The sequence below is a fragment of the Sapajus apella genome, unplaced genomic scaffold (assembly GCF_009761245.1).
Source record: "Sapajus apella isolate SASKATOON/1434 unplaced genomic scaffold, GSC_monkey_1.0 scaffold36, whole genome shotgun sequence".
NCBI classification, from domain to species: domain Eukaryota; kingdom Metazoa; phylum Chordata; class Mammalia; order Primates; family Cebidae; genus Sapajus; species Sapajus apella.
The window spans coordinates 10,378,744-10,401,344 of NW_022436976.1; positions in this window are offsets into that span (position 1 = coordinate 10,378,744).

Below are 22,601 nucleotides of genomic sequence, written 5' to 3' on the forward strand. Positions count from 1 at the left end.
GATCTAATCTACATAAAGAGAAACTCTCTGGGGTCTTCAATAGTATTTGAGTGTAGTCTTGGAACCAAAACAATTGAGAACCACTGTGTTAGATTATAGCCCGAGCAGTCAAGTATCAGCCTTTACATGAGTGTAAATTCTGTAAAGTGCGTACCTTCTAGGAGAGTTTTATTAGTTCAAATAAGCCCTGATAATATGAACTCCAAACTACATTGGGAATCTAACCACTGCTAACCACTCTCATTACCTATATTCTGGTCTACTTAGACTGAAGTTATTTTCCCCAAATCTGTTTTATTACATCCACTTGTATCCCACAATAATCCATTCTGAATATTGCAATCAGGACAACCTTTTAAAAATGAACTTCTTATCATGTCCATTGCTTGTCCAAATCCTCTACTGGTTTCCCACCATACTAAAAATAAACTATTGCGTAGCCTATAAGATCCCACATGATCCCACTCTGCTGGTCGCAACCTCCTCTCTGAGCATTCCTGCTGGTCACACTGGCGTTCTTGCTGTTCCACTCACGTTATTCCTTCTGCCTAGAGTGCTCCTTCCTCAGATATTTTCGTGGCTTCATTTACTCCTTTGTTGTCTCTGAGTTCTCACAAAATAGTACTCTACCTTCATCCTACCCCATCCTCCTCATCCTCTTATCCTTCTTTATGTCCCATTGCCATTTCACTGCCTGACATTATATTTCATATTATTTGTGTATTTTCAGTCTCTCTCACTAGAGTGAAATCTCCATGAGGGTAAAGACTGACAGTTCTACTTATCACAGTATATCCCAGTGCCCAGAACAGTGCTTGGTACTGAATAGATGCTCAGTGAATATTTATTGTGTAAGTGAGGCCTAAATGCCTCTAGAACTTTGTAGTCGTGTGCTAACTTAACATGTGCTATGTACTACTTAGCTCTAGACCAGGTACCAGAATATGGAGATGAATAAAACACAGCCCAAAGCCTATACAGTTAATGAAGTCAATCTTAGAAGAGAGGTCCAGGTAAGGTGAGAGAGGTACTAAAGATAAAAGGATTTATTTCAGTGGAGAGGTTCACAGAAAGCTTTGTGATAGAGGGAATAAGTGAAAATACTTAGTGATATTGACTTCAATGTTATCTTATCTGGGCTTTGCAAAATCTTTTCACTTTGTTGTAGTCTTAGCTGTAATTATTCAAAGCTTTTTGTCTTAAAACAATCAGAAGATTCTTTGGTTCATTCCTGCTATCAAGAGTCAGTTCTTTCAATAGGTACAGAAGCAAAGTAACCAATTTTTGCCAGAAAAAAAAATAATAATAAACAAGGACACGAAAAAGAAGAAGAAAAGGACAAGGTGAGTGGCGACTACTACAGCTCCCTGCTGTTGAGGTTTTTAGGCCTTGGACCCTAGATGCTCAGATGGTTTTTATCTTGTAAACAAACCAAGAAAGAATAAATTTCACAAGATCTGTCTAGTATCAGGAAGACCCACAAAATCCAATCAACATTTTACAGTAAACTTATAGAAAGCATCAGGTCAACGTGCTATGAAAATTCCCATGAACATAAAAAGATATGAAGATGAAGTATGTCAATGCACATGGCCCACCTCCACTTGTTGCTAAAATAAGAACCAAGGATTTGAAAGATTAATAAGAGTAGGACCTACAGTAAGAGGAGAGAGTATGGGAATGAGGGTGAGAAAAGAGAGGGAGGAAGGAAGAGAATGAAGCCTTTACTGAAACTCCCCAGTGTTTGGAAAAAATGTAAATATATAAATTTTTACAATAAATAGCCTCAAATACCACATACAGTCATGTCACCTCTAAATATTACATGACATTTTGGTACTATTTGCCTAAGAACAGAGATGAGCTGAGTCTAATGTCTCAGTGGTATTTCATAATGTAAATTTCACTGGCGCCCTTTTCCCCAATTTGTACGGATTTTCTTGTACTGCATACAAACCTCCCCAAGCTAGTCACAATCTTGATCTGTATCTCTAAGTCCTGTTTGAAAGTAAGCCTGTTAGGATATTTTAAGACTAGTAATATCTCACCAGACTTCCTCTAGTAGTCTCTTCATCAATTCCATCTAGTAGGGGCTGATTCCTAGATTACCTATCCTACCACAACAGAAATTAGTTATAACCAAACATTTCGTATGAGTGAACACTAGATTATGTTTAAACACTAGGTGATTCATCCATGTGTACTACCTGCCCTCTCTGAAATCTCACATACTACAATTTAAATTTTGTGCAGAGTGGCCATCCCTTGGTTGTTGACCTAGCCAGGGAGATCCATAATTTCTCTTGGTGCCTATGTGAAGGTCTGCCAAAATAATGAGTATATAATGAGGCTTTTAGCAGCAAGATTCATTAATCAAACTCAAACTAAAAACAAGGATAGGCATTGGTCCATGTACTAAAAAGTCCAGAAATAAAGTGTGCCTCAGCTTTACCAGGTGCCCAGCAATGTCATTAAGAACTTAGGTTCTTTTTCCGTGTATCTACTGTCCTCTCCACAGTAAATACACGGAAAAAGAACCTGAGTTCTGAATGACATTGCTCCTAAAGCTGGTTTTCTTCATGGACATAGGAGGGCTTCTGGTAGCAATCAGTACCACAACTGTTTTGTTCACATCCAGCAAGAGAGACAGTCACTTTCAGAAACTCTTAAGAGTAATAATATTATTTCCCAGAAGCCTCTAGCAAATCTCTCCTTGAGTCTCATTGCCCTGAACTTCTTGTTTTGGAAAAGAGGATAAGCTCACCCTGACTGGGGGTCAGCTCTCAAACCTTATGGCTGGCGTACAATGGGGAAAGTGAAATAGAGGTGACAATCATGGCGTCCACCACAGAGATTCTGTTGTCTTATACCAGTTCAGGGCAGTAATGATACTTCTTTTACAGTCTTAGCTATATAACTATCTATAATTCTCTTCAGTACCAAAAAGCAAAACAACTTTTGATTGATGAGCCTCCCTACTGCTGATCTGTAAACAGCCCCAGCTTCTTGTTTCATTTGTACCAGTTTATCTGGATTCACTATTGCTCTCCACCAATGCCCTCTTTACTTGTAAATAACTGAGTAAGAAGATATTCTCTAGTTCTTGTCTTAGAAAAGAGGCTGGATCTTCATTCAACCTTATGGCTATATGAAAGAAGGCATTAATTAATGTACTAAAGTTGACCAGCTACTGAAGTGACCATGACAGGTGGTGGTGTTGATTCTTCATCCTTCTGACCATGGGAACCTTCACTGACCTTGGTGCATGTGGAGGGGTCATGAAGTGACTCCAGGGGGTTAATACATGTTGGCACTTTAATGCTGAAACTGCAGTCATTTTCTTCTATCACAGCATGGTTTCAAATGGCAATTCATAATTCATGTTATCCTATTAGTATAGATTTGTACTTCAGCAGATATTTGCCATGTGGATCTACTTGGTTCATCCAAATACTTTAAAGCCTCTGACATGCTGAGGAAGAGCTGGACACAAGAGCATCTCCTTAGAGGCCTGAGATGGCATGGAAGCATTCCAAAGAAAATGCTCTGATGAGTAGAGATTTCCTTTAGAAGACCCCCCTCCAGGCACACTTGGGCATTGCTTGGATACACACAGATGCTTCCAACAGAAATCAACAAATCTAACAGGATTTCTAAGGGGCTTCCAGTCACAATGAGGAGTTCCTCCATGTCTGCTGGAATATTTGGCTTAAGACTTTGTAATTCTCTCCTTTTGGAGAAGGATGATGATTCTTTCAAATCTAATACTCACCCTCGTATGAACAGGGCATTTTATATAAGCTGTTTTCTTCTCCTGCTTTTTTTTTTTTCCCTAATACTAGGGACAATTAGTTTAAAATTCAATAAATCCCTTAGCTTGCACATTACCAGTATCCTCTTTTACCAAGAAAAGGGGAGAAGATGTTTACTTATATCCTAGCCATGGCTTCATCACGAAAAGAAGTTCCACTTTATATATATTTGGGTCTCTTAGGCTTTTGCAATACAGATTTTAGAGAATTGCTTTTTGGACATTCTTTGATCCAAATATTTGTTCAAGACACTGTAAACATGTGACTGGATACCAGGCCATGTTATTAAATATCAAGTGAATCATCACTGTAAACATCTCTGTGAAATCTCATGTACAGCAATTCGAAAGTACAGGATCCCAGGTGAACCATGATGCAGCCTTGGGGAAGATCCTGAATGATGGCTTTGCACTACACAAAGCCACAACTGGAAAGAAGTCAAGGAACATTTGCTTGTCATCCAGGCCTCCATTAATAAAACATAACTGGCCAAATTCCATAGAATATAGCTGCTTGCCTTTTGCAAGTTTAAAGTTCATTAGTAAAAATGAAAAAAGGCCTTCTTGGGACATAATTAGGAGCTGCAGAGAAATTTCTTTAAGTCAATGCCACTGTCCAAGATCATGGCAGTCATTCAGGATCTTTCTGTTTGCTAACAAATTTGTTAAAGATAATATAACCAAAGTTTCTGCACCATCAGCTGAAGTTACAATTTGCAAAATGTAGCCAAAGGGGGGATTAAAATCCATATGCGTAAGAGCTGGCGACATTTTCCAAGAAGAGACAGTAAATTCCAAAGGGAGAAGCATCATTCAGCACCATTAAACAACATGTTTTTTCTATCGATGACAGATGTCCAAGCTGGCTTGAAATGAAATAAGCCAATAGTTTTCCAAACTGACTTAGAAACTCAACAACAACAAAAAAATGGATATCTCTTGTTACTGTTTTTCAGCATAACCTACCTTATCTTATTATCTGTCAATCTGAAATACCTCTCAATAATAAAAATGTCAAGACTTGAAATTTTCCTCTAAGTTTGTCACTGGAGCCAATTCACTATTTTCTCACTCATTTAACATCAAAAGAGAGAACCTCTTTCTGACCCCATCACACCTTCACCTGTGGCTTGAACAGAGACCCATTCTGGAGCAGGAAGGACCTGGGCCCTGGTGATTGGGACAAAGGGAAAAATGATAGTAATTTATTGCCAAAACCTGACTTTGCCCCTGGCTTGGTTAGGAAGTCCTCACCTGGAAGTCTCTTTTTATCCACTTATTGAGCCTCTAATGAACACCCATAACAGGCCTGTGATGGATACAAAAGTAGAAGGCATTTATATAGAATGAGTGCAGTTGTTAACTTCTGTTCTGAAAACAGGAGAGGAAAAAAGTGTACCTGTCTATAACTGTAAGTCCAAGAGAAATTCTGGGTAATCCATCACATCTTCCTCTGTAAGGCAAGGTATTTTTGTCCCTGTCTCTCGGGAAGCCCCTAGGCAGTTTCCACCCTGGTTACAGGAGCACAGTCTAGAGCAAGCAATGAAATCCAGCTTCTCCACTCTGTAGCCATAGGCCCTGGGCAAATTATTAACCTCTCTATACCTCAGTTTCCTCAACTGTAAAGTAGAAATACTCTACTACCAACCTCAGAGGGCTGTCATGAGGATTCAATTAATTTACATATGAAAAGTGTGTAGGAAAATTAAAATTAATCTGCATATATATGCAATAATGTATATAGATATAAAATATGTATTCCAACAATATATAATAAGAGCTAAGTAAAACTAAAGTTTATAATAAATATATATTAAACATAATAAAAATGTGTGTAATAATATATAATAAAACTACCACATTCTCTAAAATCACTTGTAGTAAAGTAATACAGACATTAATTATAAAAGATATCCCAATGTAGGAAAAACATAAAATCCCATAAAAAGTCTGACCTAAGGCTGATATGTCAGTGGAAATATATTTACAAATAATATAGAAGTAAGAGAAAATATTTTTTGAAGAGGAATTTTTTAATAACCCAGATCTATCTAATGAAGAGTAAGCTTATGCTTTCTTTTTCAAAAAAGTAATTTTTTCTACTTATTAAGCAGTCATTAAAATAATTTTATTAATCTCACAGTTTAACGTAATATGATGCTCAATAAACACTTGTCATTGTTAATAATTATGACAGTGATAGGTTGCTCACAAACAAAATAATAAAATCTAATCACTAACAACTAATATTGGATTAGATCTATACAAACACTTCCCATATATTATTTTGATAGAGCCTCACAGCCACCCTATGAAAGAATGGTATGCTTATCTTTTTTCTTAGATGAAAAAATTAAACTCTGGATGGTTGAATGACATGCTGGAATTTACGTAGCTTTAAGTAATAGAGATGGCCCTCAAATTTTAGTTGATTTTTCCTATTACACCATACTCTAGAGAGGGAGCTAGGCATGTGCCCAATTGCCTAAAGTCAGATTGTTATAATTATTTAGTGAATGTCTGGGAATGTTGATGTAGGTGATGGTGGGTGGAACTTCCCCCTCTAAAGTGCTTACCCAGCACCTTTTCTTTCCTTTATTCTCTGCCTCTGTTTCCCCAAAGTAACCAGTGCAGCTGTCTCAATATCAGATCAAAGCAATTCCAAGATGAAATAAACCTGGCTGGACTAAGTCATGCTTTCTTATAGATCTTTCTGGTTACTAATATATACCCTCATCTTTTATGAGTCTATGATTATTAAAAGCAACAGTATTCAGCATGTTTACACATTTATTGATCAAGCTTACTTCAAAATTACTTCAAGCTATCCTACAAGAGTAAATTCACTGTTAAAGAGTAAAACTTTGCTACAAACCGGGGATATTCAATGTAGAAGAGAATTCTCAAAAAGAGGTTCCAGAAAATTTTGGTCAAAGGCACATCATTAAAATAAGAGCCAAGTTCTGCTTCTGCTTGAGTGTAAAAAACTGGAAAAAGCATTTTTCTCACCCTAACAGAGACAGCTAAAGTGGCAAGGCTATAAAGTTACCCAAATCCCAAGTAGAGACAAGCCCCATCAAGAAGAGTGGGATGCACAGACTGGCTCACCTACAGCAGAGCACAGGCGAAGGAGGCAACAGCCGCTGTGCACGTGGGCAAAACAGAATCAACTAAAATGTTAATACACTGCTAGAGGCCAAGTGTGGGCTATTGTGAAAGAAGAGCCCTGTGAGCCCCAGACACAGTGGAGTTTGCACTCCAGCAGGCTCTTGGCCCCAAAACACCACAGGAAGAGTAAGGACAGATGGGAGCATGGAGAGAATCCACCCTGTTAGTGCAGATGTACAGAATGGGATCAGCCCCCTCTGTGGGTAGAATTCCTTCCCAGGTCCCTTCTCCCATATGGAGCAAAAGTCTTAAACCACTGGGGAGAGCAGCAAATCCTATTACCACTGTCCCCAAACAAGGCACACAAAAAGACTCGCTGCTACAAAGAAAAAAGGGAGTGAAAAAAGAAAACCCTCCACCTGTAGAGAAGACATAGAAGGAACTTCTACACCACTGAGGTCTCCTATCACTGGGGGAGGGGCAGGGATTTTTTTCCTTTAAGAGGTGATTAGGTCACGAGGCCTCTGCCCTCACGAGTGAATTAATGGCATTATTGTAGGAGTGGGTTAATTGTTGCAGGACTGGTGTCCCTTATAAAGGATGAGGTTCCCCTCTCCACCCCAACATGTGCTCTCTTCCCCTTCCACCTTCTGCCATGCAATAATGCATCAAGAAGTTCCTTGCCAGAGGTGAGAACACTTTTTGTAGAGACAGAGTCTCACAATGTGGCCCTGGCTGGTCTTGAAATCTCAGCCTCAAATGATCTTATCACCTCAGCCTCCCAAAGTACTAGGATTACAGGTGTGGCCCACCATGTCTTGCAGATGTGAGGATTTTTTAAGACAGAAAATTGATATTGAGAGTGAGGCTGTTGTTATAGCAGATACCTGCAAATATGGAAGTGGCTCTGAAATTCGGTGATGGGTACAGAGGCTAGAAGAATTTGGAGGAGGAGGCTAGAGAATATCTACATTGCTGTGAATGAAGTGTTTAGGGAGCTTCTGGTGAGGGCTCAGAAGACAAGATTTGAAGCAAGATCCCACATCTTCTGAGATATTACTTACGTGGTCTTGATCAGAATGTTGGTAAAACTATAGACTATAGACTGCAAAGTTCATTCTGATGAGGTCTCAGATGGAACTGAGGAACAAGGTAATGGAAACTGGAATAAAAGGCCATCTTTATTACACAGTTGCAAAGAACTTAGCAGAAGTGTGTCCATATTGTAGGGCTTTATGGAAGAGGGACTTTAAAAGCAATAAACCAGGATATCCAGTAGAAGAAATTTCTGAACAAAATATTAAAGGAGTTGTGTGACTTCTTTTAACTGCATACAGTAAAATAGAAGAGAGAAATGATTAAAAGACAAAATTTGAAATTAAAGGAGAAACAGGATTGGGGATTTGAAGGCTTCTCAGCCTGGCTGTGTGGAAAGAAATTAAGGACATTTTCAGGAGAGGAAATCAAAGATGCAGCCAAGCAATCATTTGATAAAGAGATTAGTATGGGTAGGATGAAGCCTGGGGCCATTTATCAGAACAATGGAAGAACAACCTGGAAGGCAATTTGAAAATTACCAGTGCCCAGGGCTCAGAGTACAAAGGCCTAGGCCCTAGGAGAAGAAAGTAGAGAGGCCTAGGGTACTGTGTTAGTCTGTTTTCATGCCACTGATAAAGACATATCCAAGACTGGGCAATTTACAAAGGAAAGAGGTTTAATTGGACTTACAGTTCCCACATGGCTGGGAAAGCCTCACAATCATGATGGAAGGCAAGGAGAAGCAAGTCACGTCTTACCTGGATAGCAGCAGGCAAAGAGAGCTTGTGCAGGGAGACTCCCCCTTATATAATCAGACCTTGTGAGATTTACTCACTATCATGAGAACATCACAGGAAAGACCTAACCCAACCTCATGATTCAATCATCATCAATCATCAAGATGAGATTTGGGTGAGGATACAGCCAAACCATATCAAGTACCCTCTGTACCTTGGAGCTCACTGCCCAGGGATACCTCAGTCTCTGCTCTCCACATTCTAATGCAGCACTCCTCAGCCTCTCCAACCTGACTCAAGCAGGCCCAAGTGCATCTCAAGCCTCCACTCTGGAGGGGACAAGCAGTGAGCCTTGGTGGCATCCATGGGCTAATTCTACAGTTATGCAGAATGCAAGAATTGTGGGTCTGTGGCTTCCTCTGGATTTCAAAGGATGTAGTGGACAGCCTGAAGCCCAGGCAAAGACTTGTTGCAGAGGTGGAATCGCCACAGAGAGTCCCTACTAGGATAATGCCTAGTGAAGCTACAGGAGGAGGGCTGCTGCCAAGAGTCCCCACTAGGCCTAATGGAGCTGTGAGAATGGAGCCATTCCTGAGACCCCAGAACTGTAGAGCTACCAGTATGCAGAACCAGCCTAGAAGAGCTGCAGGCATACCTGTGAGAGTGCTGAGTGGGCTGAGCCCAGCAAAGTCGTGAGAGCAGGGCTGCCTGAGGCCTTAGATGCCTAACCCGCACCCCAGCATGTCCAGAAGTTGGTCCAGGGAGTCAAAGATTATTTTGGAGTCTAAAAATGTAATGTTGTTAGCCCTGCTGGTTTTTGGAATTACTTGGGACATGTTTTTCATTTCTTATTTTCTGTTACTTCCCTTTGGAAGGGGAATGTCTAGCCTATGCCTTTCCCACCATTGTATTTTGGAAGCACATAACTTGTTTAATTTCATGGGCTCACAGTTGGAAAGTAATTTGCCTCAGGATGAATTGTTCTTCACCCATTCCCAATGAACTGAGACTCACCCATACCTGATTCCTATGAAACTCTGTACTTTGGACTTTTGAGTTGGTGCTAGAACAAGTTAAGACTTTAGGGACTATTGAGATGGACTTAATGCATTTTGCACATAAGAACATAAATCTGGGGAAGGACCAGAAGTGAAATGCTGTGGTCTGAATGTGTGCCTCAAAGTTCATGTGTTGGAAACATAATCGCTAATACAATATTGAGAAGTGGAATTTTTACAAGGCAGTTATGTCATAAGATCTCTGTCCTTATGAATGGAATATTGCCATATGGCAGGAGTACATCAGTTATTTCAGGAGTGAGTTCCTTATAAAGGATGAGTTTGTTCCCTTCCTTCTCTCTTATGTACATGTTCTCTTTCCCTTTTTCCTCTGCCATGGGATGACATGGGAAGGAGGCCCTCACCAAATATAGGCCCCTCACCTCCAGAACCACAAGAAATAAAATTATTTTATTTATAAATTACTCAGTCCGTGGCATTCTGTTATGCCTACACAAAATATTCTAAAGTACTTGCAAAGAAGAGAGGGAGAAGAAACATTGAAAAAAGCCCTACCATGGAGGCCTACATACACAGGGCCAACCTGGGACTGAGTTTGGACAGGATGAGAGAATGGTGGAAATAGGAAAGGTAATTAGGAAGTTATTGGAGGATCCAGGAGAGACAATAACAGTGACTTGAGGCAAGATTTTAATAGTTGGCAGTGGTAAAAAGTTGGTGGATTTTGGATCATTTCTGAAGGTTCAGCTAACATTTCTTGATGGGTTGGATGTGGGTTAGGAGTAGGGTATCACAAATCCCTTTTGCCCTGAACAATCTCAGTTTAATTTGCTGTCTGGTCATAATTGGTTACAGCAGTTTCTTTCATTCTGAAAGTACCTTGTTTGCACAATAAATTATGTAGACTCTCTAAGATGAAGATACAGAGAGGAGACAAGGATATCTCCAAGTGTTTGAGCTTAATAAATGAAACATTGAAGATCCTTTGAGATAGGGAAGGCTGTAGTGGCACAAGTTGTGGGAGGGTAGTCAGGGGCTCTGTTTTTAAGAGCTCTATGAGTCATGAAGTAGAGGTGTCAAGTACGCAATTTCTTGTTCAAGTCTGTAGTCTGAGAGAGAGATACAAATGTACGAGTCATCAGCATATAGATGGTATTTAAGAGGCTGAGAAGGCTCAACTACTCAGGTAGGAGAAAAACCAAGAGAATGTCATATCCTGGAAACCAAGTGTGTTAGGCCATTTTGCATTGCTATAAAAGAATATGTGAGGCTCGGTAATTTATAAGGAAAAGAGGTTTATTTTGGCTCATGGTTCTTCAACACTTTATGAGAAGCATGGTGCCAATATCTGCTCAGTTTCTAGTGAGGACCTCAGGAAGCCTACAGTCATGGCAGAAGGTGATGAGGGAGCCAGCATATCACAAGGCAAGAGAGGGAGCAAAAGAGCTGCCAGGCTCTTTCAAACCACTAGCTCTCGCATGAACTAACAGTGAGGGTTCATTACTGCAGGAAGGGTGCCTTATGAGGGATCTGCCCCCAAACACCTCACACCATGACCTAGATACCTCACACCAAGCCTCACCTCAAACACTGAGGATTACTTTTCAACATGAGATGTGGAGGGGACAAACATCCAAACCATATCACAAAGTGAAGGATGAGGAAGTCCATTTTTAAAAAATATTACATACTTCTAATTTTACATTAGGTCATATTGACCTTCCTCCAAATTAAGCTGTTGCAAGCTTTAAAAAACAAGTATCTGTAAGAAGTGTTCATCTTATTATGTAAAGTCAGAGGTGAAATAAGAGACAACATGATATACTTAGCAATTCAGGAAACTTGGAGTTTAGTTCAAATTATTATGTTAACTTTCTTAAGTTAGTCACAGTTGATTTGTGTTTTAAACCCCTCATTTGCTAAATTCTTTAGTCCTTCACACATTCAGCAAGTATTTATTATCTACTAAGTGCAATACCCAACCAGGATCAATACACATCACCTAATTATTAGGATAGATGTGATTATGTAAGTACTTTGGGAAGTTCACTGTGTAAATATGCTACATGTTGCACACAATTTTGCTGACCATTCTTCTTCAAAGACTCTTAAAATACAGAATATGCCACAACTATGCCTGTTGGATGCCTTTGGTTCAGTCTTGCTGGGAATTAGAAGCAAGACTCAGAACCTTCTCTTAAACTGCAGTCATTTGTTTTCATGTATTTAGTATCCACTGGGTGCTGAGACACAATCCTTGTCCTTGAGTAGCTCACAGTCTAACAGAATGATAGTCAAATGAACAAACACATATAACACGATGGGCTTTCCAAAGACTCTTCTCAGCAATGGTCAGATATAGTTAAAAAAGAAAAACCACAGAGAGCAAGGCTTCCTCATTTTTATTGACAAATTCATAATATTTTAATAAATTGTATGGTAGAGAGAAAAACTCTCCATTTTACACCAATTTAGAATAATAGTTGAAGAAATCAAAATGCCTTAAAAACCTCCTGGAAACAAGTTGATTCCCTGACAACTATTATCCTAAATGTGTCTTGACTGAAGGGTGAATTTCGTCCAGGTAAAATAATGCAGAAGAAAGTTGGAAATAAAATGACAAGAAAATTAAGGTATTAAAGCTCCAAAGATCAACACCCTGACAGCTATTTCCAGGAGCATTCACCCAATAAAATATAGCCAAAAATACTACCTTAGAGTTCTCTCAGGGATTGTCTGAAGTTCTGTAGACCAGTATTCTCTGTAGTTTGACTCTTCTTAATAAGCCAAATATTTTGCTGATTTATACTGAAATTTTATCAGAACTGACAATCTCAAAGATGAAAAGCCAAGTGAATTAAATGCCTTGAGGGAAAAAAATTGAACATTTTCATTGTCTTATCCGTCAGCAGTTACTTTGTTATTGAGGAAACAAGATCTCATTAATATTGGAAAGAGACAAATATTTGCCTTTCCAAAGGTAATGGCAAGAAGAGAAGAAGCAAATTTTGAAGGGAAGAATTAAAACTAAAAGTCCAAAATGTAAAGCAAGAATGACTTCAAAAGTATTCATGTGAATTAATAACCACAGGGTTTTTTTATAATCACCAAAGGGCTTACTTTCAGAATTTTCCTTTAAAGATAATGTAACTCACTATCTTATAAAAGAAAAAGACAGTTATAAAACACTAAACATTCTCAATTTCTAACAACCACAGAGAGGTTAATTATGCTTCTGATTCTGTCCTTTAAGGCAACCCATTTGACTGGCTTATTTAAATATAAATCTGTAGAGAAAAATATTCTTCTGAGTATAGATTTTCCATCTCCACTCTTACCTTTGCAATTTGCTATATTAGCGGTTGTTTGATTTTCACCAAGTTCCTCTCATCTGTCAGATTGAGGATGTTGATTTGAGTTTAAGAAGATTGCATATTTCCTTTGAAAAACCCAATGTATGCCATACTCAAACAATAACACTGTAAATTGATTTCTAAGAACAATCTATCTGATTTTCAAATCTGTGAATGAACCTCAAAGAATAAGATTGCTTTTGCTGTGTAAACATGAATGGAGATGAGGTCTCCATTAAGACTACTTTCAGCCTTTAGGAAAATTTAAATAACAATAATAGTTAACTTCTAAACATAAAACATTAGCACTGACACTAGGCCAATAAAATGTATAGTTAATATATCACCAAAAATTCTTTGCACTTCCACTGTTTTTTAATCCAAATAACAAAACACATTATAAAACATATAATAAAACATATTTCATAAAACAATATAATTGCCCTCATCTAATGTTGTCTCTGTAATAGGCAGTGTGACCAAAAAATGCCTGAGAACCAAAGAAAATGCTATGCTTGACTTGAAGCATGTTAGCTATGGTCCATGACTCTGTTAAAGTCTTCCAGGAATGCTCCACCATGCCAGTATTTGTGGCCAATGAGACAGGGAAGAGGATGACACTTCAGGGATGCCAGGATGACCACCCACCATGCCTCCCCTACTAGCTCTTAGTGAAACCAAAGATTCCTTTCCAGATTACTTCTGTTCAAAGGTAAAATAGGACACCTGGCAGGAATAAATCAATAGGTAGTAATGATTACCTACTAGTTTGATTACTAACTAGTGTGGGGCTAGGTGTTAGCAGCTACCCCTTTGGAAAAAAAATAAAATATATAATACACCTCATTGGGTTGTTGGAGTTAAAAATTAATACATCGAAAGTAGTTAGAACAGTGTCTGAAGATTCTACATAGCCGATATCACATACACACACACACACACACACACACACACACACAAGAAAATAATTGTTTTGAGTATCAAATTGAAATCTGTTTTGTAATCCACAGAATATGAGTGAGGAAGAAACTCAAAGCACTATGAAGCCTTTTCTCATACCCAGTGATACTAGGGAAAATGTTTAAATAGGATAGGTTATGGAAAGTTTATAAAATAATAAATTATAATCTTATGTTCTAAGTTGAAATCATGACCACCACTGTATTTCCAGCCCTATCTCTCTTACAGCTGTTAACATTTGCAGGTTATGAAGCTTATGTGTGCAGATTTAAGCATAAGTACCTTATCTAAAAAGTGTCAGATACATTAGAATCATATTTCTTTACATTATTACAGAGGGATGTTTCAAGGGGTAATCCCAGTTTTATATATATATATATATTTTTTTTTTTTTTTTTTTTTTTGAGACGGAGTTTCACTCATGTTACCCAGGCTGGAGTGCAATGGCGCGATCTCGGCTCACCGCAACCTCCGCCTCCTGGGTTCAGGCAATCCTCCTGCCTCAGCCTCCTGAGTAGCTGGGATTACAGGCACGCACCACCATGCCCAGCTAATTTTTTGTATTTTTAGTAGAGACGGGGTTTCACCATGTTGACCAGGATGGTCTCGATCTCTTGACCTCGTGATCCACCCGCCTCGGCCTCCCAAAGTGCTGGGATTACAGGCTTGAGCCACCGCGCCCGGCCCCCAGTTATATTTATACTCACTGATATCCATTCACAGGGACTGCTCTCATATGCACCATGTGGATACAGGGCACATCATACAGACCCTATGCAGAAGTAAAAAAGCAAAGTATCCAAGACTTTAAAACCAACAGACAAGCATCTGAATTTTAAAAAGGCATTTCAACTCTCTTCATTTTGTAATAATTAAAATATTTTGAATGCACAAGTATATGAAATCGTTTATCTGCTGAGCCAGAGCTGAATCTTCTGGATGAACATTAAAAACATACAAAGAGCAGTCTTCAATGAATAATCAGTTCCAGACATCTCTACACACAGAGTATTTTTACTACAAGTCAAAAACAAAACAAAACACTCAGCATTACCTCCCAGGAGAAAATTCTTTTAGGGGGCTATATGACATGAATTCTGCTTTGGTGAGATTTTTAACACTCACATCAATGCACTTCGGGCAAAAGAAAGACAAATGTGTAGAAGAGTTCATGACTTTATTTACTACAAATGTTATTTCAACATGAGTCTTTTAGAAGCAAACTGATCTTTTGCTTCTAAAAGGTGGAAGAGACAGCAAGTGCTTCAGCAAGGTTATATCCCCATCTTGATTACACTACCACACTGAAAATCCAAGGAAGCCTTCAGACTTGACAGCTTTGAAAATAAACCATCTCATCATGTTCCCCAAAACATTAGAAGACTGGCTGGCACTGCATCTTTCCTTCTGGAATGCTTTTTAGCTCAAAAATACCATATCCTAACTCTTCTCCTTTCCGCAAACCTTTTTCATCTGTTAACATAAGCGTCGCAGGAAAAGAATGTACTTAATACGAATTGATTTTTTTAAGGAAAGAAAAGATTGAGACAAATATCCTTAAGGGCATAAATAATAAAATGTAATTTAAAAGTTGCTTAGAGGAAACTGTACATTTTGATATAACTATGCCAATTTTTCTTATAGATGTGGCCCTGAGGAAAATCTTCTAGAGATCCCTGCCTCCATGCCCCCAAAACAGGAATTTCAGAGACCAATAAGTACATTACGATCTGAGCTAAAGTCACGATAAACCAATTTCACTGACAAGATCCGAACTGATAATTAATAAAAGTGAACTTATAGAGGCCCTGAATGTACAATTCTCTTTGTTCCAGTCAGAGACATAGTTTTGAAAGTAACCAAGAACAGAAAATTACGAAAGAAAATCAGTCTAGTGAGTATGTCAGGTCCAGTTACATTAATAGAGAGATAAGCTACTACATTGCTATTACATCCCTAGTTACATAACTAGGACAAATAGGAGGGTAGAGTGGCCCTCCCATTTTTCTCTGTTCAACTTTAAATCCAATTCCTAACTCCCAAACAGATGCAGACCACACCGGGCTAACTTGCATTGTTTTATCTCTCTCTCTTAATATCTCTCAATTCCTCTTTCTGTCTCTGCATCTCTTGCTCTCTCTGTACATGTGTCTCTGTTCTTCACTCCCTCTCTCCATTCTCAATCTCTCTCCCTGTTTTCAGAAATAAGGTTTGAATTAGACATAATTAACTTGTCCAGTGTCCTTGGAAAGCAGTATCAGATACAGATTTCAGTAAGGAAATCAGCTGTAAATCCAAGATTCAAGAAGTGGGATTCAAAATTATCATGACCATTAATTCTGAGGCAGTATAATTTTTCAAGGGGAAAGCATCTAAGAATTCCCCTATGAGAAAAGTTTTGCTTCAACATTCCCGCTTCCTTATATATAGCCCTTCTCCCAACTAAAACAAGAAATTGGTTCCTTGCCAAGCTGTAGTCTGGTGTGGTATATGAATATATGAAGTGTGATCATAAAATAACAGAATGAACTTTTTATCAAAAACATTAGTCTTGTGTATGCTAGAGAGTTTCCAGGCAGTATTTCTTCCCAATCACATTAGAAGGCTGTGCAATTGTGCCACTGCTCTGAGCATTTTTAAAACTCCATTACAATTCTCTTTTGTGATTGCATTATATCAATATATTTTATTTTTATTGTTTAAAGACAGGATCTCATTCCATCATCCAGGCTGGAGTACAGTGGTGTGATCATAGCTTACTGCAACCTTGAACTCCTGGGCTAAAGCAATCCTCTTGCCTCAGCCTCCAAAAGTGCTGGAATTACAGGAATGAGCCACCATGCCTGGCCCAGTTTTAGTTTGAATTGCATCTTCGAACCTTGAGGGCATATTTTATAAAATTTTTCAAAGTCGTTTAAAGTTAAAACTAGTGATTGAAATCGGATAAACATTATTTGAGGTCAAAAAAAATATGATTATAAAGTTGAAACTACAATATGTTATTCATCTTTTTCCACATCAATGTCTTTCACTTTACTGAGCACATACTTAAGAAATGCTAATAGGAATGGATAATAGATTTTCATTACATGGTTCATAAACTAGTTTTAAAGACCATTCTGAGAGCTTTAAAATAACCATAGAATTTCTCTAGGTGTCCACTTTGGGTAGAATAGCACTAATTTTATATGTGGATATCTAGTGTTTTTAAAAATCTCATTACTGAATAGCTACATTCCCACTATGCATCTATTGATTGGGTCTGGCCATTTGCAGCAAACTGATTTATTCAGCCTGACTTCTGTTCAGGTATCTTGGCACTCTTATTGATGACTGAAACAGACTAACCTATAATTTCCATTTTGGTCTTGAGTAGGGTTCAGTAAACTTTCTCTGTAAAGGGCTAGGTAGCAAATATTTTAGGCTTTTCAGCCCAAGTGGCAAAGCTGATGACATTCTATAACTACTTATGTAACAAGAGGTAAAATTCACAAATGTATTATTGGCAAAATTCAAAATATAATAATAATTGAGTATAATTTCTTATAAATACAAGTCTACTAATGACAAGAATAAAATACTTTTAGAAGGCATCACATTTTGCTTAATTGGAGTCACAGCTAATGCTTCCTATTTTCAAATTGATTGTAAATGTTCATCTATGAAAACCATTCTTAACTTCTGGAGTATTAAAAAAAACAGGCATTGAGGCAGTTTTGGCCCAAGGACCACAGTTGGCCCAAACTCTGGTCTAGTGGCTGCAGTGAATCATCATTGACTACAGGGGTTCATTTAGCTCTCTAAGGAGATGTGGAAAGAAACAGTCTGTATTTACTCTCAGTAAGAACAAGAACGATTCTTCTAGAAGTCCTGTAACCTTGGTTGTTTTCAAGCCCATCTCTTAGGTGCTCCAGGCTAGACACAGGTTGAGGAGGAGGCTAAGATAACTAGAAGGCAATCGGTTCTGCATACTTTTCTCAGTGTTACCATATTTATTAATACAAAGACAGAAAGTTTGATTCACATTTAAATATCTCTGAAATCAGATTGGGTCTTACAATCAATGATTCAATTTAGTTGGCAGGACTGTTTTCTTCCTTAGTGCAAATAAAACAGTGGGGAGACTTAAAATCAATGACATCTTAGCATTTATGAAGAATGGTAATATTTCTCATTCCAGGCTGCGATTCAGTTCCCCCTGGAGTCTCTTTACCCCTCTCTGAATAACTACCTTTCTTCTTAGAGGTTATGTTCTGCTTCCTTGTTCTGTTGCCACAAAAATGGAAAAGTCATTCTCAGTGAAGCCTTTGCATCAGCGTTAAGAAACTATCAATTTTGCATTACTTTGTAGCTGGGTGTGGTAGGGCCTTGTTTAAAGGGGGACTTTCTTGTAAAATTCGAGTTTGACTTATTTTTTAAAATTAACAATTTCTTCCTTTCTAAATGATGAGAGAGAGAGAGAGAGAGAGAGAGAGAGAGGAGAATTCTTGAAGGTTAGTGTGTACAGCATGCAACCTCTCCCTCCTGCATGAGCATCCCTGGAGGAGGAAAGCCAGCCTGCCTCCCGTGGTGGCAGAGCCCGGTTCCCTTGACAACTGCCTCTCCAAATCTGATACCCAGCGCCACCTGGTGTCCACATCAAGCAGCCACAACTAATAGGCATCCCGTTAAGGAAAGCTGTGAGGGAAAAAAAGAAAGAGGATTTATGAAGGGAAAAGAAAGTTTGGAGGATATGCCATGATTGGAATGTAATGAGTAGAACCAGGAAGGCAGTCTCTAACCATATACGGTGTTACAACACAAGTATGTGCTTTGCCACATGGGATATGAAGGCAATATATGAGTGAGCATTACATAACAACTGATTTTTTTTTTTTAAGTTAATGCAAAAGGGGTACCAGAATAGAAGTCAGACATCCTGGGAATTATTTCTGGTGTTCCAATGAATCTCAAGTTGTCAGTTATGCAGTAGGCACTTTAGTAGGTATTTGAGCCAGGCAAACATGGGAGAAGCTGGGGAAGTGCCAAGTGTTCTACATAGATTATTTCATCCACCTTGCAACTAGCCTATGAGGGAGGCAGTAAAATTCCAAGGAGCAAAAAAGCAGAAGAGAGAACAACAAGCACTAGAAAGCCTCATTAAAGGCCTGATCAAAGCTAACATCCTTGTGATCGGTAATGAAAATGTTTACTCATAGCTAAGGCTATCCCAAAGCAGCTGTAAAAGTTTGCTATCAATCATCTTTTCTGTGATCTCTGGCCTTACCTAAAACCAAGTGATTTCCCAGTGAAAGTCAGGGTTCACAGAGCTACTTCCACCACGCTATGGCTGTCTGAACTCTCCATATTTGTGCAAATTCTTAGAATTGCATCATGTCACTGCAGTAACTGTCTACATCATTTTGCAGCCCTTATGGCCTTCAATTCCCAACCACCACACATCTCTTGAGCCAGAGATGAATCACAACCATAAAGAAAGAAAAATGTATAAACATATGGAGGAAATAAAACTCTCTGGGAAAGTGGTAGAATTTATTTTCATCTGCAGGAGCTGTCCTCCAGACTTGCAAACCTCTACCTTCTTGAAAAAGCATCTGGAAGTTCAGAATTACTTTCATTTGGCAAATGCATGAACTGTGACTCCTATATTTTGTATCTATTTTCTCACTTAAGACTTGAGGTCACTACAGGAAGAGCATTCCTCTCTTCTTTTACCATCTTCACTCTTGAGAGGCTTAGGGTTTGTTTGGGGAGACATAAAGAAAAAATAATAATAATTTGAATCCCAGGAGAGCTTTGGAGTACATGAGATCATGTCTATGAAAGTTATGTGTGAGCTGGAAAGTACAGTGAGTGTGTCATGGTTCAGTTAGGAAAGTAGAGCCATGTATTAGGGGATTAAAGGATTTAGTATGAGAATTAGACTTTACAGTAAACATGGGAGGATCTGGAGAAGTGAACATCTAGAAAATGAAATAAGAGAATTAGAGACAGGGTCATTAATCAATGCCCCTGAAGCCCTGCCCAGATGGACTAGTTTCTCTGCTTCTCCAAGCATCAGTTTCCTTCCATATAATGGTAAGGCATGGAGGTTCTAGAACCTGACTGCTTGCATTGGAATCCTGGATCTGCAACTTCCTGGTTATGTAGTCCTGGAAAGGTTATTTCACCTCTCTATATCTCATCTCCTCCTCTGAAAACTAGGGAGGAGTTTACAGCACCTGTCTGTAGAGTTATTGTGAGAATTAAGTGAAATAATACTTAGAACAGTGCCTGGACCATGTAAGCACTCCGTCAGTGCATTCATTTATCCAATGTAATTTTAACAGAGAATCCAAAAGTTTTCATGGATTTAATAACATGATTTTTAAATGTATGTGGGGGAACAAAAGACCAATAACAAATATAAAAATTTTAAAGAAGGAAAACAGGATTGAGTGATTTGTCCTACCTAACATCAGCATTTATTTTCTATCTGTAGTAATTAAGACAATCTGAGATTGGCCAGAGATAGACAAAAGACCAATGGAACAAAATAGGGGTCCCAGAAACTGACCCATGCACATCTAGAATCCCAATATAGGACATATGCAGCATCAAAGGTCATTGGGTAAAAGAAAAAGTATTCAAAAAATCATGCAAATTCCATCACAACTTGGTGAAGTGAAAACAATAGATTTTCTTCAATGTGGAAAAAATAAAAATATACTCCTACCTCCCACTATAAACAAACTAAATCCCAGGTGATTAAAAACCTAAATGTAAAAACGCAAGCTTTTAAAAATTACAATATATTGACCACAGGTATTTGTGATGTTCACACAAAACACAAAAATCAAAAACGATGAGGAAAAATACTAATAAACCCAAAGCATTAAAATTTGCACTTTCAGTTCATTACATATTATAAAAATGAAAAGATAAACTAATGTTTTGCACACATATATCTACAAAACTGTATTACCCATAATACCATAACATTAAAAGATTTGAACAAATTGATAAACAAAAAGATAAATGAAAACTAAGCAAACAATATTAACAGCCAATACGAGAAAAGAATACCCAATGACCAATAACCTCTCTCACATAATAGATATTGAAAAACAGGACCGTGAATGCACTGTGAGTGCTTCTGTAAGTCAGCAGGGTCACTTGGAGAGCCACTGCTATTTCTAACAAAGCTGACAGTGAGCTCATGCTTCAACCCAGCAATTTCACTTCTAGGTATGGCCCTCATAGGGCACAGTATTGTCCCCTGGGGGAATGTGGAGACTTGTCAGCCATCACTTGATTCCAAATTGCAAAATCTACTTCCACTCAAAAAGATACTAGAATGGTAGCAATTTTATCTTGAAAACATGAACATAATGGATTGTGTCTATTTAGCTTTATAAAAGGGTGAGATTTCTTTCTGTCTTTGCAAGTTCTTAGTGGATTGCTTGTGATGTGTATCACATTCTGGCTTAATATTTATTTAATAATAAAACTGTCTTCTTTCTCAAAAAGAAAAAGAAAGAAAGAAAGAAAAGGAAGCTTGGCCTAGCACTAATACTTGCTTCTAGCCCCAAGTGGCTAGAGACTACAATTGATATCACAGAATACAATGGATCATAAGAGAACATGATGAACAATTATACACCAACAAATTGGGTAACTTAGAAGAAACAGACAAATTCCTAGACACAGGCAAACTACAAAGACTGAATCATAAAGAAACAGAAAATCTGAGCAAACCAATAACAAATAAAAAGATTAAATCTGTAATAAAAAGTCTCCCATTAAGAAAAAAACCAGGAGTGGATGGCTTCATTGCTGAATTCTACCAAATATTTAAAGAAGAATTAATATAAATCCTTTTCAAACTTTCAGAAAATCAACGAGAAGAGAAAACTTCCAAACCCTCTTTACAAGGCCAATATTACCCTGATATTATAGCCAGACAATGACATTGTAAGCAAAGAAAATTAGATTCCAATATTCTTGATGAACACAGATGAAAAAATCCTTAACAAAATACTAGCAAACCAAATTCAATAACACATTAAAAGGATCATCCACCACAGGGGTACCCAACCCCCAGGCCATAGACCAATACCAGTCCACAGCCTGTTAGGAACCAGGGCTCACAGCAGGAGGTGAGTGGCAAACCAGCAAAAATTATGACCTGAGCTTCACCTCCTGTCAGATGCGTAGTGGCATTAGATTCTCATAGGAGCATAAACCCTATTGTGAACTGAGCATTCAAGGGATCTAGGTTGTCTGCTCCTTATTAGAATCTGGTGGCTGGTGATCTGAGGTGGAACAGTCCCCCTGACCCCTATCTAAGGAAAAATCATCTTCCATAAAACTGGTCCCTGGTGCCAAAAAGGTTGGTGACTGCTAATCTACAAGGATCAAATGGGATTTATTGCAAGGATGCAAGGGTGGTTTGACATACACAATCAATAAATGTGATGCAGCACATTAATAGGATGAAAGACAAAAACATGATGATTTCATTAGATGCAGAATAAACATTTGACAAAATTCAACATCGTTTCTATAACTCATCAAATTTGTTATAAAAGGAAGG